Source organism: Salvelinus sp. IW2-2015, linkage group LG33, assembly GCF_002910315.2.
Source record: "Salvelinus sp. IW2-2015 linkage group LG33, ASM291031v2, whole genome shotgun sequence".
Taxonomy (NCBI): Eukaryota; Metazoa; Chordata; class Actinopteri; order Salmoniformes; family Salmonidae; genus Salvelinus; species Salvelinus sp. IW2-2015.
In genome coordinates, this window is record NC_036872.1 from 21,609,272 (window position 1) to 21,632,380 (window position 23,109).

The window sequence follows — 23,109 nt, forward strand, 5'->3', positions numbered from 1 at the left end:
AGTAACAACAAAGAGAGAGAGAGAGATATGTTCCAAGTTCCTTGGTGTCCACATCACCAACAAACTATCATGGTCCAAACATACCAAGACAGTCGTGAAGAGGGCCGACAAAACCCTTCACATTTGTGGCCTGCTGGAGGTCATTTTGCAGGGCACTGGCAGTGCTCCTCCTTGCACAAAGCGGAGGTAGCGGTCCTGCTGCTGGGTTGTTGCCCTCCTACGGCCTCCTCCACGTCTCCTGGTGTACTGGCCTGTCTCCTGGTAGCGCCTCCATGCTCTGGACACTACGCTGACAGACACAGCAAACCTTCTTGCCACAGCTCGCAGTGATGTGCCATCCTGGATGAGCTGCACTACCTGAGCCACTTTGTGGGTTGTAGACTCCGTCTCATGCTACCACTAGAGTGAAAGCACCGCCAGCATTCAAAAGTGACCAAAACATCAGCCAGGAAGCATAGGAACTGAGAAGTGGTCTGTGGTCACCACCTGCAGAACCACTCCTTTATTGGGTGTCTTGCTAATTGCCTATAATTTCCACCTGTTGTCTATTCCATTTGCACAACAGCATGTGAAATTTATTGTCAATCGGTGTTGCTTCCTAAGTGGACAGTTTGATTTCACAGAAGTGTGATTGACTTGGAGTTACATTGTGTTGTTTAAGTGTTCCCTTTATTTTTTTGAGCAGTGTAATTGCCACCGGACTATTTACATTGACCCCCCCTCCCTCCCTCCCTTTTGTACACTGCTGCTACTCGCTGTTTATCATCCATGCATAGTCACTTCACCTCTACCTACATGTACAAATTACCTCAACTAACCTGTACCCCCGCACACTGACTCGGTACCGGTACCCCCTGTATATAGCCTCGTTCTTGTTATTGTGTTACTTTTTATTATTTTTATTTTTTACTTTAGTGTCATTATTTCTATTTAGCCTACACTTTCTTGTTCTGAACTTTTAACGCGAGTGGGACAGGTGTGGCTTCCTGACATTTATCAACTGCTTAACGCAGTTACACCTCTGACACCGCTAAAACATCAGCTATGTGAGTGTCGGGTATCGTCAGTTAAGGCTTGATCTGATCTAGGCATAAATATTTGTTGCAGTGGTTCACTGTATGGATGGAATGAGCAGGACTAGTGGGTGGGTGAATGGTACAGTGCCTATGGAATACTCTTACCTCCTTCAGGGATGAGAGATCTACTCCTGATTAGAAGATCATCTGAGATATCTCCTCTTTACCTGTTGCACTGAGGCTCCCTAGTGCTAGCCTGGCTGACACGACTCACGTGGTCAGCAAGGAAGAGCTGACACACTGGTCTGGACAMGAGTCTGATGTAAATGCAGTATTTTATTGGTTTTATAGACTTTATTGGTTCTCTCAAATGTATTTTTTTTCATGTTAGGTTGAGACCTCTCGTTGTTTGGATATGAAACAAAATCCAACAGTTGTATTGGAAAGAGGAGGTGCACAGGGACTGTGGGTGGCTGTCCATGTGGGTTTTTGAGTGAGAAAGACACGGAGAACCAATCAGTAAAAAAGCACAGCCCCCTTCATTATCGARGCATCATGCTGACAACATCAAAAGAGCCTTTCCCGACTCCGGAGAACTTCGAGTTAGATGTCAGCCAAACTACCTCAGGCTTATAACCATTATTGACTATCTTCATTCAGAACAAGTAATGACTTTGTATAATTTAATACAGTAGGGATTTTTACTGGGTGAAAAAAAAACAATTACTCCTGTAGTTCCTGGCTATTTGCTTACATTTGTCTTCACACTAATGGTATAAAACAATGACAAATAGGTTCTTACATTTTCTGTCAAATACATTTTTTGACCTAAGATCTTGAACTCGATTTGACCAAACTGCTGAGGCCCACCCCTGCCCAGTCATATGAAATCCATAGATTAGGCCCTAATGGCCTCAATTGACTGATTTCCTTATATTAACTGTAACTCTGTAAATTCTTTGAAATTGTTGCATTTATATTTTTGTTCAGGATACATTTGATCACAGTCTTGCTACCCTGAGTTAACTATAAGGCAGTCGTTTGATCTAATGTAGTGTTTCTCAATGTGWGTACCTGCATCAGACCTTAATGCACTCAGTCAGATAATTATCTGACACCTCCTCTTACCAACGAGAGTGGTGTATTTTTTATTTAACCTTTATTTAACTAGGCAAGTCAGTTAAGAACACATTTTAATTTACAATGACGGCCTAGGAACAGTGGGTTAACTGTTGCCCCTTGTTCAGGGGCAAAATGACAGATGACCTTGTCATCTCGTGAATTCGATCTAGCAACCTTTCGGTTACTGGTCCAACGCTCTAACCTCTAGGATACCTGCCGCCCCTCAGATCCTTCACTTTTACTTCTCCATAATCTGTTACACTTCCTGTGAGCTGAGCCCCCTGTAAAGCTGCATCAGCCAATTTGTCATTAGCCGATTTGCTTCAATGCTTGCTCTTGCCAAGTCTTCTTGATCTCAGCTCCAGGGGCCTCATGTATCAATCATGCGTAGGCACAAATCTGTGGGTAAACCATCCGTGGGATCATTTCCACACAAAGTGTGAGATTTATCAATATTAACATTTTCTTGAGTGTGCAAACAGCTTGTCAAGCGTAGAATGGGGAGAACATATGTTTAAAATGTGTGAAACTGAGTAATAATTAAATTTCATTGTAATTTCATTGAGAATTCATGCAACATACAGTGCATTCGGAAAGTATTCAGACCCCTTGACTTTTTCCACATTTTGTTACATTACAGGCTTATTCTAAAATGGATTCAATTGTTTTTTCAACTCACTAATCTACACACAATACCCCATAATGACAAAGCGAAAACCATTTTTTAGAAAACTGAAATATCACATTTACATAAGTATTCAGACCCTTTACTCAGTACTTTGTTGAATCACATTTTTAAGCGATTGCAGCCTCAAGTCTTCTTGGGTATGACGCTACAAGCTTGGCACATCTGTATTTGGGGAGTTTCTCCCATTGTTCTCTGCAGATCCTCTCAAGCTTTGTCAGGTTGGATTGGGAGCGTCGCTGCACAGCTATTTTCAGGTCTCTCCAGAGATGTTCGATCGGGTTCAAGTCCGGGCTCTGGCTGGGCTACTCAACGACTTTCAGAGACTTGTCCCGAAGCCGGTCCTGTGTTGCCTTGGCTGTGTGCTTAGGGTCGTTGTCCTGCTGGAAGGTGAACCTTCGCCCCAGTCTGAGGTCCTGAATACTCTGGAGCAGGATTTCATCAAGCATCTCTCTGTACTTTTCTCCGTTCATCTTTCCCTCKATCCTGACTAGTCTCCCAGTCCCTGCCATTGAGAAACATCCCCACTGTAACGATGTGCGTTGAGAGTCGGGAAGCAAGTTCAGGGAGTGAGTGTTTTAATAAAATAAACAGAACATAATATAAAACAAGAAACACTAATAGCACACAGACATGAAACAATGACTCCTGGGACTGTCTCTTATACACATCTAGATGTGTATAAGAGACAGCCTTTAGCGCATCCCAGCCTTGTACAGGTCTACAATTTATCCCTGATGTCCTTACACAGCTCTCTGGTCTTGGCCATTGTGGAGAGGTTGGAATCTGTTTGATTGAGTGTGTGGACAGGTGTCTTTTATACAGGTAACGAGTTCAAACAGGTGCAGTTAATACAGGTAATGAGTGGAGAACAGGAGGGCTTCTTAAAGAAAAACTAACAGGTCTGTGAGAGCCGGAATTCTTACTGGTTGGTAGGTGATCAAATACTTATGTCATGCAATAAAATGCAAATTAATTACTTAAAAATCATACAATGTGATTTTCTGGATTTTTGTTTTAGATTCCGTCTCTCACAGTTGAAGTGTACCTATGATAAAAATTACAGACCTCTACATGCTTTGTAAGTAGGAAAACCTGCAAAATCGGCAGTGTATCAAATACTTGTTCTCCCCACTGTATGTATATATATATATATATATATATATATATATATATATATCAAGGAGGTGATGGAGTCCAGGGGAGTCCAGGGGATTGTCATAATGCGCTGATGCGCGTAACGATGGTGACAGGTGTGCTCCATAACGAGCAGCCTGGTGACCTAGAGGCCGGAGAGGGAGCACACGTGACAGTACCCCCTCCCGATGTGCGGCTCCAGCCACAGGACGTCGACCAAGATGACGATCCCAGGGATCAGGAGCGGACCGGTCACCTCTGCTAAGGTGCGGGAACCTGTCGATCCAGCTGAGGTGCYGGAGCATGGCAACCTAGAGCGCCAGAGAGAGAGAATACCTGACAGTGCCCCCTCACCAGCGCGTTCAGCTCCAGCCGCAGGACACCAACCACAGGGAAGATCCCGGCGATCAGGAGTGGACCAGTCGCCTCCGCTGATGCACAGAAACCTGACGAACCGGCTGAGGCGTGAGAGCCTGATGAGCCAGCTGAGACCTCCCTGGTTGCCTCGGTCGAGGCACGGGAACCTGTTCACCCAGCTGAGGCATGGGAGCATATCGATCCCGCTGAGGTATGGAAACCCGTCGAGCCAAATGAGACAGGGGAACCGGTCGAACCCGCCGAGGCATGGGAATCCAACAAACCGGCTGAGGCCTCCCAGGTAGCTCCGGTTCAAACACCGGACCCAACATTACCTCCAAAACAAACAACAACAAAAACACTCCCTGATGGTGAGGCGTCATTCTGTAACGATGTGCGCTGAGAGTCGGGAAGCAAGTTCAGGGAGTGAGTGTTTTAATAAAATAAACGGAACATAATACAAAACAAGAAACACTAACAGCATACAGACAAGAAACAGAAACATTGACGCCTGGGGAAGGAACCAAAGGGAGTGACATATATAGGCAAGATAATCAAGGAGGTGATGGAGTCCATCAATTGAATTTCCACATGTGGACTCCAATAAAGTTGTAGAAACATCAAGGATGATCAATGGAAACAGGAAGTACCAGAGCTCAATTTCGAGTCTCATAGCAAAGGGTCTGAATACTTACACTACCGTTCAAAAGTTTGGGGTCACTTAGAAATGTCCCACTAAGCCCAAACCAGATGGGATGGCATATCGCTACAGAATGCCGTGGTAGCCATGCTGGTTAAGTGGGTCTTGAATTCGAAATAAATCACTGACAGTGTCACCAGCAAAGTACCCCCACACCATAACACCTCCTCCTCCATGCTTTACGGTGGGAAATACACATGCGTTGCTCATCCGCTCACCCACACCACGTCTCACAAAGGCACAGCGGTTGGAACCAAAAATCTCCAATTTGGACTCCAGACCAAAGGACAAATTTCCACTGGTCGAATGTCCATGGCTCGTGTTTCTTGGCCCAAGCAAGTCTCTTCTTTTATTGGTGTCCTTTAGTAGTGATTTCTTTGCAGCAATTAGACCATGAAGTCCTGATTCACACAGTCTCCTCTGAACAGTTGATGTTGAGATGTGTCTGTTACTTGAACTCGGTGAAGCATTTAGTTGGGCTGCAATTTCTGAGGCTGGTAACTAATGAACTTATCCTCTGCAGCAGAGGTAACTCTGGGTCTTCTATTCCTGTGGCGGTCCTCATGAGAGACAGTTTCATCATAGCGCTGGACCCAGGACGGGGACTGGAATCGGGACTGGGAAATGGTGCCAGGTGCCCAGCCTGAAAACAAGAGAAAATATGTATTCTCATGAATTTCTGAAGGTATTGTGCCATGGAGAGTTCCTCATCTCTGCAGAGAGCAAGACTGTTTGCAATAGCAAACAGCACAAAATCTGTGCCCCCTTTCTGCTGCTGGACTGCCGGCCACTCCACAGTCACAGAGGTCCCTGGAAAAGATAAGAGAGAGGTGAGTTGTGAGAGAAACTCTGGGTTGGTGTCATGACCACTGGAGTCATACACCTTAACAGTACCTACATGGAAGCGAAGGTTATTTACCATGACCCAGTAGTTAGCCTTGAGATTGACTATCTGGACAAAACCCTGGGCCAGTGTTGGTACTGCTGACAGCATGGCGATCCCTCCCACCGTGAGGAGGCCTCCTACTTCTGGATGCTGCACCTGCAAAAGAGCTTGAGCATGATCAATTGTCAAATTGTCTAACAAGGAGTGTGGCAGAAGAATGACCCCCCCGAAGGTTCTCCATCCAGCCAAAGAGAGCAGCTGGCCTTACCTGCCCCTGTTGACACTAGAGATGAGAACCTCACTAGAGTTTTCTAGTCCAGTGACTGGACTTACATGCCCCTGTTCCTCCAGTCTGAGGAGGGGGAGATATGTACTTTTCAACAGTTTTTGAAAGTACAGCGTACCTCAAGCTGGTACCCTTCCCATGTATTATGTTCTGTTTATTTTATTCCCTTCCCAGTCAACAGCAGACAATCATTTTTACCTTGTCAAAAACCTCCACGTCCTTCTAAGCCCGTGCCTGAACGTGGTCCTCGAAGGCATTCTGATCTGGTTCGACAACTTCTACCATATCAGGTGGAGTTTCAGTGATCTGAAAGTATGTTATTCAAAAATAGCAATAGACAAACAATAACACTAAGTCAACTACAAATTTGAATGACTGCAGTATATGCAATAATTTGATATAATTGTATATACAATTGCATTGTTTACCTCAATCAACAGCTGCAGCTCCCGTCCGTACAGCAGGCGATAGGGCGAGTACTTGGTGGAGGCCTGGACACTGAAGCAATGTGTGGAAAGATTAATTACCTTCAGGTTTTCCTCCCACCGTTCCTGCCCATGGCAGTCTTGAGGGTCTGGTTGGTCCGTTCATCCAAACTTGGAGGAGGGAGTAGGAAAGGGATATTTATTGACAATGTAAGATATTGAAATATGTCTGATTATGAACAATGAAAAACAAAAACAAACCTTTAGTCTGTTGGATGATATGCAGCGGAGACGCGGTGCTTCACCCCCCCAGTCCTCGAACAAGGCTTTGTTGGTCTGAAGAAAATTGCACATCAGTAAATAAACTTGGCTATTTATATAGTTGGTGACAGAATATAGCCTATTATTATTATCTTGTTCCAGAGTTCACCACCGTGGTCACGCAAGATGACCTTAGGAGCACCGTGGGTGTTGAAGATGTTCATCATCGCCTTGGAGGTAGCCACGCTAGTCTTGTCCTTGATGGGTATCATACAAACATTTTTCAGGCCTACCACCATCATGTCGTCTGCAAACTTAATGATGATGTTGGAGTCGTGCTCGGCCACGTAGTTGTGGGTAAACAGGGAGTACAGGACGGGGGGGGGGATAATCATGCACCCCTGAGGGGCCCCGGTGTTGAGGGTCGGCGTGGCGGATGTGTTGTTGCCTACCCTCACCACCTGGGGGTGGCCGTAAGGAAGTCCAGGATCCAGTTGCAGAGGGAGGTGTTTAATCACAGGGTTCTTAGCTTAGTGATGAACTTGAAAGGCACAATGGTGTTGAACGCTGAGCTGTAGTCAATGAACAGCAATCTCACGTAGGTGTTTCTTTTGTCCAGGTGGGAAAAAGCTGTGTAGAGTGCAATAGAGATTGCGTCATCTGTGGATCTGTTGGGGTGGTACGCAAATTGGAGTYGGTTCAGGGTGTRTGGAATGATGGTGTTGATGTTAGTCATGACCAGCCTTTCAAAGCAAAGAACAAATACTGCCATGATATCTGAAAGGACTATCTCTGCTTGTTTTGTCAACTCACAGAACCACCTGAAGAAATTAGCTGTTTCCTATTCTTGTTGWCCAATTTCAATAGTAATTCTATCTATTATCAAATCAAAGAAAATATTTACCAAGTAGGCTAAAAAGTAATAATAAAAAGTAACACAATAAGAATAACAATAATGAGGCTATATACAGGGGGTACCGGTACAGAGTCAGTGTGCGGGGGTACAGGTTAGTTGAGGTAATTTGTACATGTAGGTGGGGGTGAAGTGAGTATGCATAGTATGCATGATCAACAGCGAGTAGCAGCAGTGTACAAAAGGGAGAGGGGGGGTCAATGTAAATTTTACGGTGCCGATTTTATTAATTGTTCAGCAGTCTTATGGCTTGGGGGTAGAAGCTGCTGAGGAGCCTTTTGGTCCTAGACTTGGCGCTTCGGTACCGCTTGCCYTGCAGTAGCAGAGAACAGTCTATGACTTGGGTGACTGGAGTCTTTCACAATTTTATGGGCTTTCCTCTGACACCGCCAGGTCCTGGATGGCAGCAAGCTTGGCCCCAGTGATGTACTGGGCCATACGCACAACCCTCTGTAGCGCCTTACGGTCAGATGCCGAGCAGTTGCCGTACCAGGCTGTTATGCAACCGGTTAGGATGCTCTCGGTGGTGCAGCTGTAGAACCTTTTGAGGATCTGGGGACCCATACCAAATCTTTTCAGTCGCCTGAGGGGGAAAAAGTTTTGTTGTGCCCTCTTCATGACTGTCTTGGTATGTTTGGACCATGATAGTTTGTTGGTGATGTGGACACCAAGGAACTTGAAACTCTCGACCCACTCCACTACAGCCCTGTCGATGTTAAAGGAGGCCTGTTCGGTCCTCCTTTTCCTGTAGTCCACGATCAGCTCCTTTGTCAAGCTCACATTGAGGGAGAGGTTGTTGTGCTGGCACCACACTGCCAGTTCTCTGACCTCCTCCCTATAGGCCGTCTCATCGTTGTGATGGTGTTTGGCCACGCAGTCGTGGGTGAACAGGGAGTACAGGAGGGGACTAAGTACACACCCCTGAGGGGCTTCAGTGTTGAGGATCAGCGTGCAGACGTGTTGTTGCCTACCCTTACCACCTGGGGGCAGCCCGTCAGAAAGTCCAGGATCCAGTTGCAGAGGGAGGTGTTTAGTCCCAGTGTCCTTAGCTTAGTGATGAGCTTCGTGGGCACTATGGTGTTGAATGCTGAGCTGTAATCAAMGAACAGCATTCTCACATAGGTGTTCRTTTTGTCCAAGTGGGAAAGGGCAGTGTGGAGTGCAATTGAGATTGTGTCATCTYTGGATCTATTGGGGRGGTATGCGAATTGGAGTGGGTCTGGGGAGTCCGGGAGGATGCTGTTGATGTGAGCCATGAACAGCCTTTCAAAGCACTTCATGGCTACAACATGAGCGCTACAGGGCGTAATCATTTAGGCAGGTTACCTTCGCTTTCTTGGGCACAGGGACTATGGTGGTCTGCCTTGAAACATGTAGGTATTGCAGACTCTGTCAGGGAGAGGTTGAAAAGTCAGTGAAGACACTTGCCAGTTGGTCCGTGCATGCTTTGAGTACATGTCCTGGTAATCCATCTGGCCCTGCGGCTTTGTGAATGTTGACCTGTTTAAAGGTCTTGCTCACATCGGCTATCGAGAGCGTTATCACACAGTCTTCCAGAACAGTTGGTGTTCTCGTGCATGCTTCAGTGTTGCTTGTCTCGAAGCGAGCATAAAAGGCATTTAGCTCATCTGGTAGGCTCGCGTCACTGGGCAGCTCGCGTCTGGGTTTCCTTTTGTAGTCCGTAATAGTTTTCAAGCCCTGCCACATCCGACAAGCGTGCAGAAGCCGGTTGTAATAGGATTCAATCTTAATCCTGTATTGACACTTTGCTTGTTTGATGGAGGATCAGGAGGATAMAATTATGCATCTCTGTGTGTGGAGTAAAGGTGGTCTAGAGTTTTTTTTCCTCTGGTTGCACATGTGACATAGTGATAAAAATMACTGCGTCTTCTTTTCCTCCTTTTCTTCACACAAATGACGTGTATCTGGGCCTGTATATCTTTCTCGTCGGGCTCGTTAAAGGAAAAGCTTCTTCCAGTCCGTGGTGAGTATTCCCAGTTCTGATGTCCAGAAGTTATTTTCGGTCATAAGAGACAACATTATGTACAAAATAAGTACAAAAAATAAGTTACAAACAACACAAAAAAACGAACAAAATAGCACAACTGATTATGGGCATGTAAAACATCAGCCATCCTCTACGGGCGCCATTTATTCCAAAAAAGCATAGCGAGGCTGGGAGTAATSGAGTGAAAGAGTCCATATGAAAAATCCCATTCATGCAAACAAAGAACTGTAGAGCAGAAAGAACTGTAGACTGTAGAGCATAGTGAAACAGTAGGCAATACTGTACAGTGAGGTTCAGAGTGTGGGGTGAAGATTCGGTCACAGTATAATGGTCAGATATGAACTAGAGAATAGGGGTTGGAGAGCCCTACTGCTCACACTATTAGTGTGTGAGAGAAAAGGAGAGCCATGGATTTCCTCYCCTCCCTCCCTTCCCCCCTGCCTATGTGGATAAAGCCTGTTAATGTAAAGATTTAAKACAGAGCCATGTCGGCACACTGCCAGCTCTAATCCTCCAGGGTGTTAACCGGGAAACTGTGTGTGTGTGTTTGTGAGGGCATATCTGCGTGTGCATTCCAAATATATGCATGCTGTTCCTCTACATAATCCAAATGGTAGMCATATGGTTCCACACAAATACTATTTTTCCAGGTTAAACTAAGGTAATTTACCAGATACAGTATTAATTGCTTCAGACATGTCTGTGCTGTTCAACGGTCGTTACAGCCGTTACTCATAGCCTGCCTCTGTAGTTTTCCAAGCCCCACACACACATTTACTGGCAGGCCAAACTGTCCCGACGGATTCCCCTCACTCACTGGAAAAATCATTTTGACAAAGAATCCAACCCCTAAGCCCAGTGAAAACTCACCAGCGTAGCCAGAGTTTTTTCCATTGGAGGTCACAGGGTCTGGGAAAACAGCATCAGCTAGCTAGAGTTGGGTCTTTTGTTACGTACAGCAATGTTCAGAGAGCAAGATCAATAGCAACAGCAAGATCCATTGTATGCTTTGGCAATGTAAGTGGTAAAACTTTCCATGCCAATAAAGTATTTTAAATTGAATCAATAGCACTGTCACACATCATGTGGGAGATGGGGTCCATATGTAGGACCTGAGGCTATTTAGTTAACAGGGTAATTAATGTATTTTTGTTTTTATTTTTATTTGTATTTAACTAGGCAAGTCAGTTAAGGACAAATTCTTATTTTACAATGACAGCCTACCCTGACCAAACCCTACCCTAACCCAGATGACGCTGGGCCAATTGTGCACCGCCCTATGGGACTCCCGATCACGGCTGGTTGTGATACAGCCCGTGATTGAACCAGGGTCTGTAGTGACACCTCTAGCACTGAGATGCAGTGCCTGAGATGCAGTGCCCAAGTGACCGCTGCGTTACTCGGGAGCCCATGGTAGTATCTAATGAACTATTCTGTGGGGAAATAGAGTTGGAGAAAAGAGTGTTTTGTCTGCAGCGAGGGTGTTATGTGATAACATGATAGTTTGTGAGGGTGATACACTGTTACAGCGACAACATGAGCTATTTTTTTCCCTAAGGATTTCAATAAAGGACAGCGGGAAAAAAGGACTAGGCCAAAAATGGGTATCTGTGTACATGTATTTAATTCAATTAACAAAACTATGGACATTATATAACAAAGTATGTGCTATTTAATGTAACTGTTTAAAGATTGAGGGATAAATGGTTGTCTTAAGAATAAGGCAATTTCTGTCCCCCAAAGTGTAACCACTACACAATACCACTAGCCTACTATTTAATAGTCCCCACAGTGACTGTACGTACATATCCCAWCCAGAAGCCATGGATTACAGGCAACATCRGCATCGAGCTAAAAGCTAGAGCTGCCGCTTTCAAGAAGCGGGAGACTAATCCGGACGCTTATAAGAAATCCCGCTATGCCCTCAGACGAACCATCAAACAAGRAAAGCATCAATACAGGATTAAGATTGAATCCTACTATACCGGCTCTGACGCTTGTCGGATGTGGCAGGGCTTGACAACTACTACGGACTACACAAGGAAACCCAGCCGCGAGCTGCCCAATGATGCGAGCCTACCAGACGAGCTGAATGCCTTTTATGTTCGCTTCGAGGCAAGCAACACTGAAGCATGCACGAGAGCACCAGCTGTTCTGGATGACTGTGTGTCAAGAGAATTTTCAATCCCATTGATAATAACTAACAATCAATAAGCTTTGACCAATCCCCGAGGTTTGTAAGACCCAGGGTTTAATAATAATTAYGCAAAGACTCAGCTTATGCAAAAGGTTCGTACAGTTTATTCATGAGAGCGCTCTGAAGTCCATAATACAAAGACATCCATTTTATAACTCACTCCCTATTTACGCACATACCTTCACACAAACAGTAGATATCCTACGCACATACATACACACAAACAGTAGATGAGTTGTATCTTCTCCCCATAGTTCTCACCACTACCAAGCCYACAGTTCCATTCCCCCGAGCTTAGAGGAAGKTTGAAAAGGACTCCCTGTCCTATCATAAGTRTCTCAGAGTTCTAGCCAGGTCGGGTCAAACACAGTTGAATTGTTCTCGGTATTTTCTTAGACACACACACAAACATTTCTCTCCCAAACCTTATTGGACTTACGTTTAGTACTTTAATCATTCATTATACATGCTACATAAACTAATAGTTACGTTTCAGGGTGGGATTCTTTAATCATTACCTTTAAGCATATAATTCCCTTATCACTGTGTGATACGGCTCTCGGTAGCCYATGTGAACAAAACCTTTAAACAGGTCAACATTCACAAAGCCTCTGGGCCCGACGGATTACCAGGACATGTACTCAATGCATGCACTGACCAACTGTCAAGTGTCTCACTGACATTTTCAACCTCTCCCTGACCGAGTCAGTAATACCTACATGTTTKAAYCAGACCACCATAGTCCCTGTGCCCAAGGAAGTGAAGGTAACCTGCCTAAATGATTACCGTCCCATGCCACTCACGTCGTAGCCATGAAGTGCTTTGAAAGGCTGTTCATGGCTCACATCAACAGCATCCTTCCGGACTCCCTAGACCCTCTCCAATTCACATACCGCCCCAACAGATCCACAGATGATGCAATCTCAATCGCACTCCACACTTCCCTTTCTCACCTGGACAAAAGGAACACCTATGTGAGAATGCTGTTCATTGATTACAGCTCAGCGTTCAACACCATAGTGCCCACGAAGCACTAAGCTAAGGACTCTGGGACTAAACACTTCCCTCTGCAACTGGATCCTGGACTTCTTGGCGGGCCGCCCCAGGTGGTAAAAGTAGGCAACAACACGTTTGCCACGCTGATCCTCAACACTGGGGCCCCTCAGGGGTGTGTACTTAGTCCCCTCCTGTATTCCCTGTTAACCCACGACTGCGTGGCCAAACACGACTTCAACGCCATCATTAAATTTGCTGACGACACGACAGTGGTAGGCCTGATCACCGACAAAGATGAGACGGCCTATAGGGAGGAGGTCAGAGAACTGGCAGTGTGGTGCCAGGACAACAACCTCTCCCTCAATGTGAGCAAGACAAAGGAGCTGATCGTGGACTACAGGAAAAGGCGGGCCGAACAGGCACCCATTAACATTGATGGGGCTGTAGTGGAGTGGGTCGAGAGCTCTACAGCTGCACCATCGAGAGCATCCTGACCGGTTGCATCACCGCCTGGTATGGCAACTGCTCGGTATCTGTCCGTAAGGCGCTACAGAGGGTAGTGCACACAGCCCAGTACATCACTGGGGCCAAGCTTGCTGCAATCTAGGACCTATTTAATAGGCGGTGTCAGAGGAAAGCCCATAAAATTGTCAGAGACTCCAGTCACCCAAGTTATAGACWGTTTTCRRTTCTACAGCACGGKAAGCGGTACCGGAGTGCCAAGTCTAGGACCAAAAGGCTCCTTAACAGCTTCTACCCCCAAGCCATAAGACTGCTGAACAATTAATCAAATGGCCACCGGACAATTTACACTGCTCTAGAAATCACTGCTTGAAAGTCATGGAGCTGACTGAGAAAATGTATTCACAGATATATGTGCACTAGAAATMAGGTATTCTCTCTACATTGCTGACAATAATAAGACCAGATATGAAATGCAAAGTGGAAGTGGTGTTTAAGACAGAGCTGAGAGAGCTCCTGGGGGACACACAGAGAGGCAGAGAAGCATCSAGATAAATAACTGCAGTGCTGTACCAACCAACTCTGGAGGGAAGGTCACGCATTAGCCAGGGGGACATCTCGCCTGGAACAGAGSCATTTGGAAAGTCAGAAGCTTGTCAGACTGGAAACGAAGCGTGGCACAGCAGTCTGGTTGAGTGGTCTGACCTGGTTTAACCCGGCAGCATGGCCACGGTCCCTGCATCCCTATCTCTGAGCTGAGGAGAGAGGGGATGTGTAGAGAGAGGAGAGGAGAAGGGAGGAGGAGAAAGGAGAGGATACAGTAGGATAGTGGGGAGAAGATGAATAAGAAGGTAACTGCAGGAGACTGGGGACATGACTGGAAAGAACTTAAATGGAATTGGGTAAGACCATTGGCTCTAATATGGCCAGATTGTCAAGAAGACTGCAGACAATTTTATGGGTGTTTGTAAGATAATTCATAGCACATTTGTCTGGAACAGAACACTTAGCAAAGGACTTGCCTTTCTGCCTGGCTTTTGGGAATGTAAAGCAGAAATATCTAATCTGTTGGCACCATGCTCAGCAATAAAATTCAAATAGCAAAACAGATAAAAATGTCCTTTACCATAATAATAGGTCTCACTGTTATCTTCCTTATRACACCAGCTGGCTGCCTGCCGTAGCAACCAATCTACAGGGTCACTCAAGTGATCCAAGTGGGGATTACAGATGCTGTTCTCTGAATTTCCAATGACATGGTACGACAGAGGGACACATTGGCTGTTATCATTATTATCATAGAGGATTAAGAAGTCAATATCTTATCTACTCTCTCTCTCATCTGAACAAGCCAATTGGACAGTGAGTTGAAACATGGGGGAAAAGCAAGCATTTGGATTAATGAAATTAAACCAATAAGACGCCGACTCAGAGGGCCTGAGGTTTTATACGATTACTCTATTGGCTTTGGTCATAAATCTAAATCCTGTTATTCATTCAGAAACATCCAATGACACTGTAAGAGGTCAATTAGTGCCACAGCTCCCCAGACAGACCTGGCTGGGCTCAGGGACAATTTCTCCATGTAATCACAGTGGGATCCTGTTATCCCAGTAGTCCCACCCTGCTGGGGGTTGTGTGCTGTTCAGATTAAGACATTTTCCCTGTGCTTCCACACAACTGAGGTTCCAAATTGTTTTGATTTGCAGACATATCAGATGCTTTGAGGGCAGAACAATGTGGCATGTGAGATGTTATCCTATACATAACTGTGGTGGCTGTCATTTCCCCCTGCTCTAATTTTGTGTATCTTCCATCCATTGGTTGTGCTTCTAACGAGACGTTTTTGTGTGGGCAGGGTGAAAACAGCTCCTGAATTAAAGGCAAGATGCTTCTTCACAGCAGATGCCTCTCACAGGAGTTTTCTACACCTCCCAGTCTCAGCACATTCTCCACAAACCACTCAAAAGCAACATGGAAATGTGCCATTCAAGAAAGCAGAATGAGAAAAAGAAACTCACCCTAAAATTCTTGCTTGAGAAATGTTTTTTTGCTAAAAGTTTTTGCTAATTTMAATGGAAATCTATTACAGTGAGGTACTTAATTGTTCCCCAGGAATGATTTTATATTGATATAAAAACGGCTGCATTGGGCCTAAGATGATCTCTAATAGTGACATTGAATGATGTGCTTTGGGATCAAGTTATTGTTGATGCACTAAAGTGCATAGTGGGTTCATTAATTCAGTTATTTTCATATCCTATTCTTCTGAACATCATACATGTAATCACCTACTTAGTCAGCAATGTCCTCTGACTTCCAGCACAGTGAGATTAAATTCCCAGTGGTCCAGATTAATACCCACACACTCAAATTACACATGCTCCTCAGGCATTTCTGTGTTTCTGCCATCCCATGCATAAGCACAACTGTATGTGCATTATCATTATGCTTCAAATAGTGAGCAAAGGGACTGGAAACTTCCCGCAAAACTTTCCTTGTCATATTTCAAGTCATGCAGGCCTGTGGAGCAGTTGGGCTGAGGCCAATTTCCTTTGAAGCGTACAGAACTGTTAGAGTGAATATGCTGCTGAAGCTTTGACACCCTGGTTCTGGGGGATTGAGCACGTCAACTATTCATAGGCCTTGCAGATGTGGTGCTTGAGGGATTGGGAGTGCCTCTGGCTTTTTCTTTTGATAGTACTCACTAGCGATGTTACAAGGAGCACGTTGCCAGATGGGAGCTCCATGCTTAACCGCCATATGGGACTGTGATGATTAATCGAATCAAGATGCCATTGGTGCCCCCAGCCCCCCCACCTGCTGCCAGCTTATTCAGATCATTTTATATCCACTGATCTTTGTGTTTGAGGAAAACATTACATCTGAGGCATGGTATAACACAACTSAGTTCCCTTCCCTGACCAACCATAGACAGAACATGAAATAGAAACTGGACAGGAAAAAATACTGGTATGCCATTATGACCACATTGCTTATTATCACGTGTAATGTTACAGGGAGAATTTTTGAGATTAMTGTCCCTTCCTTAGTTTTTTAGGTGAACAAGCCCCTCCGAATCCACCTAGTATAGCTGATAAACAAGGGAATTGCATTTRATATTTTCACTCATACTGTTATTTTTCATCTATGGTTTCCAGTKAATTTCAGGCAAGTATGATAACAACCAATCAAGTCAACCCACCAGACAACCACCTCACGTTCTCTCTGTGTATGATAAGATTATGTTTTCCTGCCACCCACAGAAGCAGAGTGATCTCTGTGTACTGAGACATGTCCCTGTRAGCATTTGACTCCTGGGTTGCATCTCAAATGGCWCCCTATTCCCTATATAGTGCACTACTTRTGATCAGAGCCCTATGGTTGTAAAGTAGTGCACTAACAAGGTAATAAGGTGCCATTTGGGACGCATTTCTGGTTCATTTGGCTGTATTGGAGAAAGCAGATGTCGGATGGTGATTTTTGTTGGTAAGTGAAACAGGAGTCCCTTGGAGGTCTCTGGTAGTTGTTGCTCTACAGCAGAGATCCGAGGCTTCTGTTCTTGGCTATTTCTATCTCCTGTCACTCTGCACGCTTCTGTAGCCCATACACCACTTCATCAGCTGGTGGCACTGCTGGAGTCCACTAGTATCCAATTATCTCAGAGGAACTGCTAGCTACAACACCACAGGAGACTGGCACTGTGGCTAGCCTACTGTACATTAGGTTATCTGACAGAAAACATCAATGTTATTGATCGTTATATAAAGATATATAAAGATTGTTATATAGAAAAAATATTATAGTGATTGTTATGCAGAGGTTCTTTGTCCCACATTTACATAGCTATAGTGTTCCTTAGACTCTCTAGAATGGATCAATGAATGTGTTATTGATGAACAGGAGAGGGGAGTAATCACAAGAAAACATTTAATAAATTGTGAAGGTCCTAATTTACTTCAATGTTCTGCACGGATTCGGTCTCAGAAAGTGCCTGCTGTGCCAGACTGGTCTCATAGACTAGACCTAACATAGTAAATATACATTGGGGATACTCAAATTAGTATGATATGTTACGTTTGGTATGGTATGGTTACATAAGACAGAAGGTTACTTAATGCAAAAGAAAAACTAGAGTGGTTGGCCGGTGTGGCTGGGTGGGTGTATAACGCAAAAGTTTAGCAACTCAAAGGATGCGTGTTCGAATCTCATCCCTAACCTTAACTTTTCAACCTAACTCCTAACCTTAACCCAAAATCAATTGTAACATATAATACAAAATGGATGATGGACATTCAGAAATGAATACATACCATACTAATTGGAGTGTCCTGGATTTACATTTACTATGTTACGTCTACTCCTGAGTCCAGGTTGGCTGTCCCTGGCCCACACACACAGCTACTGTATGCCKACAGAAAGAGAGAGGGAGAGTATCCTCTGTGTTCAGTCATTCATAAAGGATGCCTCAATGTGAATAGCTCCCCTTAGGGGGCTGTGTCAATGAGGTAAAGAGGAAGGATGAATAAGAGCATTAAGTTAATTAATCATGCCCACTGTGGTGACCATAGACAGAAAGTKATGTGGTAAAAAGCCCCTCTCCCTCAGGCCTAATTGTTTCATTTTGGAAGGGCGTAGCGTTAACAGTGATTCTCTTCCCTATCCATRCACCCAGCCTCTCTGCAGAATGAGCTATCCACAAAGCTGATGCAATAGTTCCCACTTAACCACGCTGAACACGAATGAGGCAGGGTCAGCTGGTACACAATTGTGGGATTTGGAGTAGGGTTAGAGTTCAGAAATTATTTGATAAGGACACAATCATAAACTGTTTGTAAAAGCATTCTGTATCAAGACAATGTGTTGTATGCTCCTCTGGGATTATACAGTACAATGCAATATATTACATGTTAATTTATGTTCACTATAGCAGGCAGCTACTTCTCATTTTGAGCGAGAGGCAAAGTTGGACACTGAAATAGCTGAGAAATTAAAAACGTTGCATTTTCAAATAGTACATCAGGGAGGCCTTCTCTCCCTCCAGTACCTCTCCTCTCCACACTGTCATCCATTTTTCACCCCATTCCCTGCCCTCTGAGCCATCCATACTCAGAGTGAAAAGAGTGGCCATCCCTRCATCTCACTCCCCCTCTCTCTCTCCCTCTGACAGTTTAAGGAGATCCCTCTATCTATGACACCCAGCTCTGTCACCCAGAACAAAACCTCTCCACAGACAGGAGCACGGCTCTTAAAAGCTGGGCCAAGGAGAGAGAGTCTGGGGATAGGGGGACAAAGAGAGGGACTGAGAGAAAGAGAGAGTGTGTGTGTCTGTGCTAGAAAGATTTGTTCACTGGGCCTGATAGGTCTCCCTTTTCGCTCTCCCGGTGGTTGGATGGATTCTCTATCTCTTGAAGCAAATACCCTGAAAGTGACCCTGAGACCAGTGTGTTTTTTAATTGTCTGTAATGGAGCACTCTATCTGTCTCAGTCTGGAGGGGGGGATCTCTTGCTGCTTCTGTGTTCACAAGCCTGTGTTGTGAGCACACACATGATACCTGACGTGAGGAATTGTCTATCTTATACCAGCATAGTGCAGGTATCACATCATTGATTCATCCCTATGCAGATCATACAAACACTTGTGCCTATACGTAAGAGACATCATTAAAACAATTTGCCTGGTCAGAGAGGTATGTACAGTATGCCTGTCTCTCACCGCTGGCCCATTGTTCACGTACCATGCATAGCAATAACGTGGCACGYCTAATCTGGGAGATAACAGAATATGACTCTGTCCCAGGTAACAGGCGCKTAACCTGTTTTTATAAGACTTTCATTTCAATAATAATGCCAAAGTGACATAAGCATTTAATTGCATCTGCACTAAGCGCTCTGAATTAGCACTCATCAGGGATTTCATTCCTTCACCCACACAGTTGTATCCTATTCTTGCAGCRAAAAGGTTTCTGCTCAGCATATGCCAGATGGACGCAGAATTKGCCCACATTATGACCCGAGGGTCATCCATCTCATAACTTCATGTTTCCCTGCCTCAAAGAGAATTCCCTTTCAATCATGCTCTATTTTCAACTGGAGTGTTGTTGTGAATTCTCACCCAGAGGGTTAGCTATATGATGCCACTGTTCTGCAGATCAGAGGTCTTTTGACTGTGTTCTCAGTCAAAGTGACTGGGAGAATAGCTGCAGATAACATTAAACAGCAAGGGCTTTGGTTATTTTACTAAAGGTGCATAGCCGAACATACACTGAACAAAAATATAAACGRGATATGTAAAGTGTTGGTCCCATGTTTCATAAGCTGAAATAAAAGATAGCCAACATTTTCCATAAGCACTAAAAGCTTTTCTCTGAAMTTGGGCGCACAAATTTGTTTACKTCCCTGTTAGTGAGCATTTCTCTTTTGCCAAGATAATCCATCCACCTGACAGGTGTGGCATATGAAGAAGCTGATTAAACAGCATGATCATTACACAGGTGCACCTTGTGCTGGGGACAATAATCTTGTCACAACACAATACCACAGATGTCTCAAGTTTTCAGGGAGTGTACAATTGGCATGCCGACTGCAGGAATGTCCACCAGAGCTGTTGCCAGAGAATTTAATATAATTTCTCTACCATAAGCCGTCTCTAATGTCCTTTTAGAGAATTTGGCAGTACATCCAACCGGCCTCACAACCACAGACCATGTGTAACCACGCCAGCCCAGGACCTCCACATCCGGCTTCTTCACCTGTGGGATCATCTGAGACCAGCCATCCAGACAGCTAATGAAACTGTGGGTTTGCACAACCAAAGAATTTCTGCACAAACTGTCAGAAACCGTCTCAGAGAAGCTCATCTGCATGCTTGTCGTCCTCACCAGGGTCTTGAACTGACTGCAGTTCGGCGTCGTAACCGACTTTGTCAACGCTGAGGCGTAGCAGGGGCTTTAGCCATGCCAGTATCACTGTAAATGTCTGAAGAGACCACACGGGTTGAATGCTCTGCCACTATGTGATGGAGATTTAATTATCATTGTCCTCAGATGGCTTTTGTTAACCATCTGAATTAGATACATTTATTGTAAGACTTAGGGATAGTGGGCTGAGTTGAGCCATAGGGGTAAATTGAACCACGCTTGTTTCTAGGAAACAATCCATTAAATGTATAATTTGACCAAATATTTAGGACACGGTTGTCATTTCATGGAGTCTGTAAAGGAAGAAACCACATGGAAAAAGTGGTAAGCAAGTTAGGTCCAAAAAACAAGTCAAATGAATTTATTGTGTTGAAGGTTTCATGGTTGTATCTAAATCAAAATCAAATTTTATTGGTCACATAGACATGGTTAGCAGATGTTAATGCGAGTTCCGACAGTGCAGTAATATCTATCAAATAATATCTATCAAACAATTTCCCAACAACTACCTAATACACACAAATCTAAAGGTGTCACGATTTCCGCCGAATCGGTCCCTCTCCTTGTTCGGGCGGCGTTCGGCGGTCGAAGTCACCGGCCTTCTAGCCACCGCCGATCCACTTTTCATTTTCCATTTGTTCTGTCTTTGTCTTATCACACCTGGCTTCACTCAACCAATTACTTGTTTATTATTTAACCCTCTGTTCCCCATGTTTGTGTTCGTGAGGTGATTGTTTGCTGTAATTCGGTCCGTGTTTGTGGGCTATCATTGTTGCCTTGTATACTTGTATTTTTTGAGAAAAGTATTCAATTACTCATATCTGCTGTCCTGCGCCTGACTCCCTACACCATCTACACATAGGACCGTTACAGAATCACTCACCCAAGAATGGAGTCAGCAGGAGCAGTCGGTGCGACCCTTGTTGCAGTGGAGGAGCGCGTTCAGCAGCACGCGACCATGTTGCAACATCTGGGCACAGCCATGGATCGCGTGCTGCAGACGATGGATCGTTGGGAGAGAGGAGGAGGATTTCCAGCGCCTGCACCAGCCCCACTACAGCAGGTCCACTGTCTACCCCTCTTTCATCTGGTCCCAGCGGGATTCGACTCGCACTCCCGAGGGAGTATGATGGGACGACTGCCGGATGTCAGGGGTTTCTACTCCAGCTGGAGCTCTACCTGGCGACCGTCCACCCGGCTCCTTCGGGCGTGAGAGCGTGTCCGCCCTCATCTCCTGCCTCTCAGGCAAAGCCCTGGAGTGGGCCAACGCCGTATGGAGTGAGGGAGACGCGGCGTTGGACCATTACGCAGAGTTGTGAACGTCTGTTCCACCTGAGGCAGGGGACAAGGAGCGCGCAGGATTTCGCCTTGGCCTTCAGGACCCTGGCCGCCAGCGCGGGATGGAACGACAGGGCCCTGATTGATCACTACAGGTGCAGTCTGCGCGAGGACGTCCGTCGGGAGTTGGCCTGCAGAGACACCACCCTCACATTGGACCAGCTGGTGGACCTGTCCATCCGGCTGGACAACTACTGACTGCCCGGGGACGTCCGGATCGGGACCTGTCCGTTCCATCCCCCAGCACCTCCGCTCCGACGCCCATGGAGCTGGGAGGTGCTGCACTTAGGGCGTCCGGAGAAGGGGCCATTCCCTGCACCATCTGTGGCCGCAGAGGGCACAACTGCTGGTCGGTGCCGGGGGGTTCCTCAAGGAGTCGAGTCAGCAGGCAGGGCACTATCGTGTCACCCCACTATTTCGTGGCAACAGAGGGCTCTCAAGGGGTGGTCACGAGAGTGCTCAGGGAGGTGTGTGGGGGTTTCCATCGGTGCGACTACGGTGGAAAGTCCAGACCAAGTCTCCACCGTGCGCATCCCCTCAGAATATTACGATTTGGCTCTCACCTTCTGTAAGAAGAGGGCGATTAAATTACCACCTCATCGACGGGGGAATTGTGCGATGAATCTCCTGGTAGACGCAGCACTTCCCAGGAGTCAGTGTATCCTCTTGTCACAGGAGGAGACGGTGGCTATGGAAACATATGTCTCCGAATCCTGGGGCAGGGGTACATTCTGCCCTCCACTTCACCTGCCTCCTCGAGTTTATTTTTTTGTGAAGAAGAAGGATGGGGGTCTGCGCCCGTGTATTGACTATCGAGGGATCAATCAGATCACTGAGGTACAGCTACCCGCTGCCTCTCATCGTCAGTGTGATCGAGTCAATGCACGGGGCGCGCTTCTTCACAAAATTGGATCTCAGGAGCGCTTACAGCCTGGTGCATATCCGGGAGGGGGACGAGTGGAAGACGGCATTTAGTACCACCTCAGGGCACTATGAGTACCTCGTCATGCCGTACGACTTGATGAATGCTCCATCAGTTTCTTCCAGGCCTTTGTTGACAAGATTTTCCGGGACCTGCACGGACAGGGTGTAGTGGTGTATATCGACGACATTCTGATACACTCCGCTACACGCGCCGAGCATGTGTCACTGGTGCGCAGGGTGCTTGATCGACTGTTCGAGCATGACCTGTACGTCAAGGCTGAGAAATGTCTGTTCTTCCAACAGTTTGTATCCTTCCTAGGGTACCGCATTTCCACGTCAGAGGTGGAGATGGAGAGTGACCGCATTTCAGCCGTGCGTAATTGGCCGACTCCCACCACGGTAAAGGAAGTGCAGCGGTTTCTGGGGTTTTGCCAACTACTACCGAAGGTTTATCCGGGGTTTTGGTCAGGTAGGCT

The 23,109-nt window shown here is 45.7% G+C and overlaps 1 long non-coding RNA gene across 3 annotated transcripts in view; it reads right to left on the reverse strand.

Annotated features, from left to right (window-relative positions):
• Window positions 1-4,735: 4,735 nt before the first annotated feature.
• LOC111957964 (uncharacterized) overlaps window positions 4,736-23,109 on the reverse strand; it is a 45,331-nt gene continuing 26,957 nt past the window's right edge. Inside the window, exons 3-6 of one of the 3 annotated variants that reach the window (XR_002876474.2) lie at window positions 6,876-6,950; window positions 6,618-6,785; window positions 6,388-6,495; window positions 4,736-6,059 (exon numbers count right to left, since the gene is read on the reverse strand). This is a non-coding gene — a long non-coding RNA (uncharacterized lncRNA). Of the gene's footprint in view, window positions 6,496-6,617; window positions 6,786-6,875; window positions 6,951-23,109 lie in introns of all 3 variants that reach the window. The other 2 variants (XR_002876473.2, XR_002876472.2) reach the window with 2 other exon arrangements.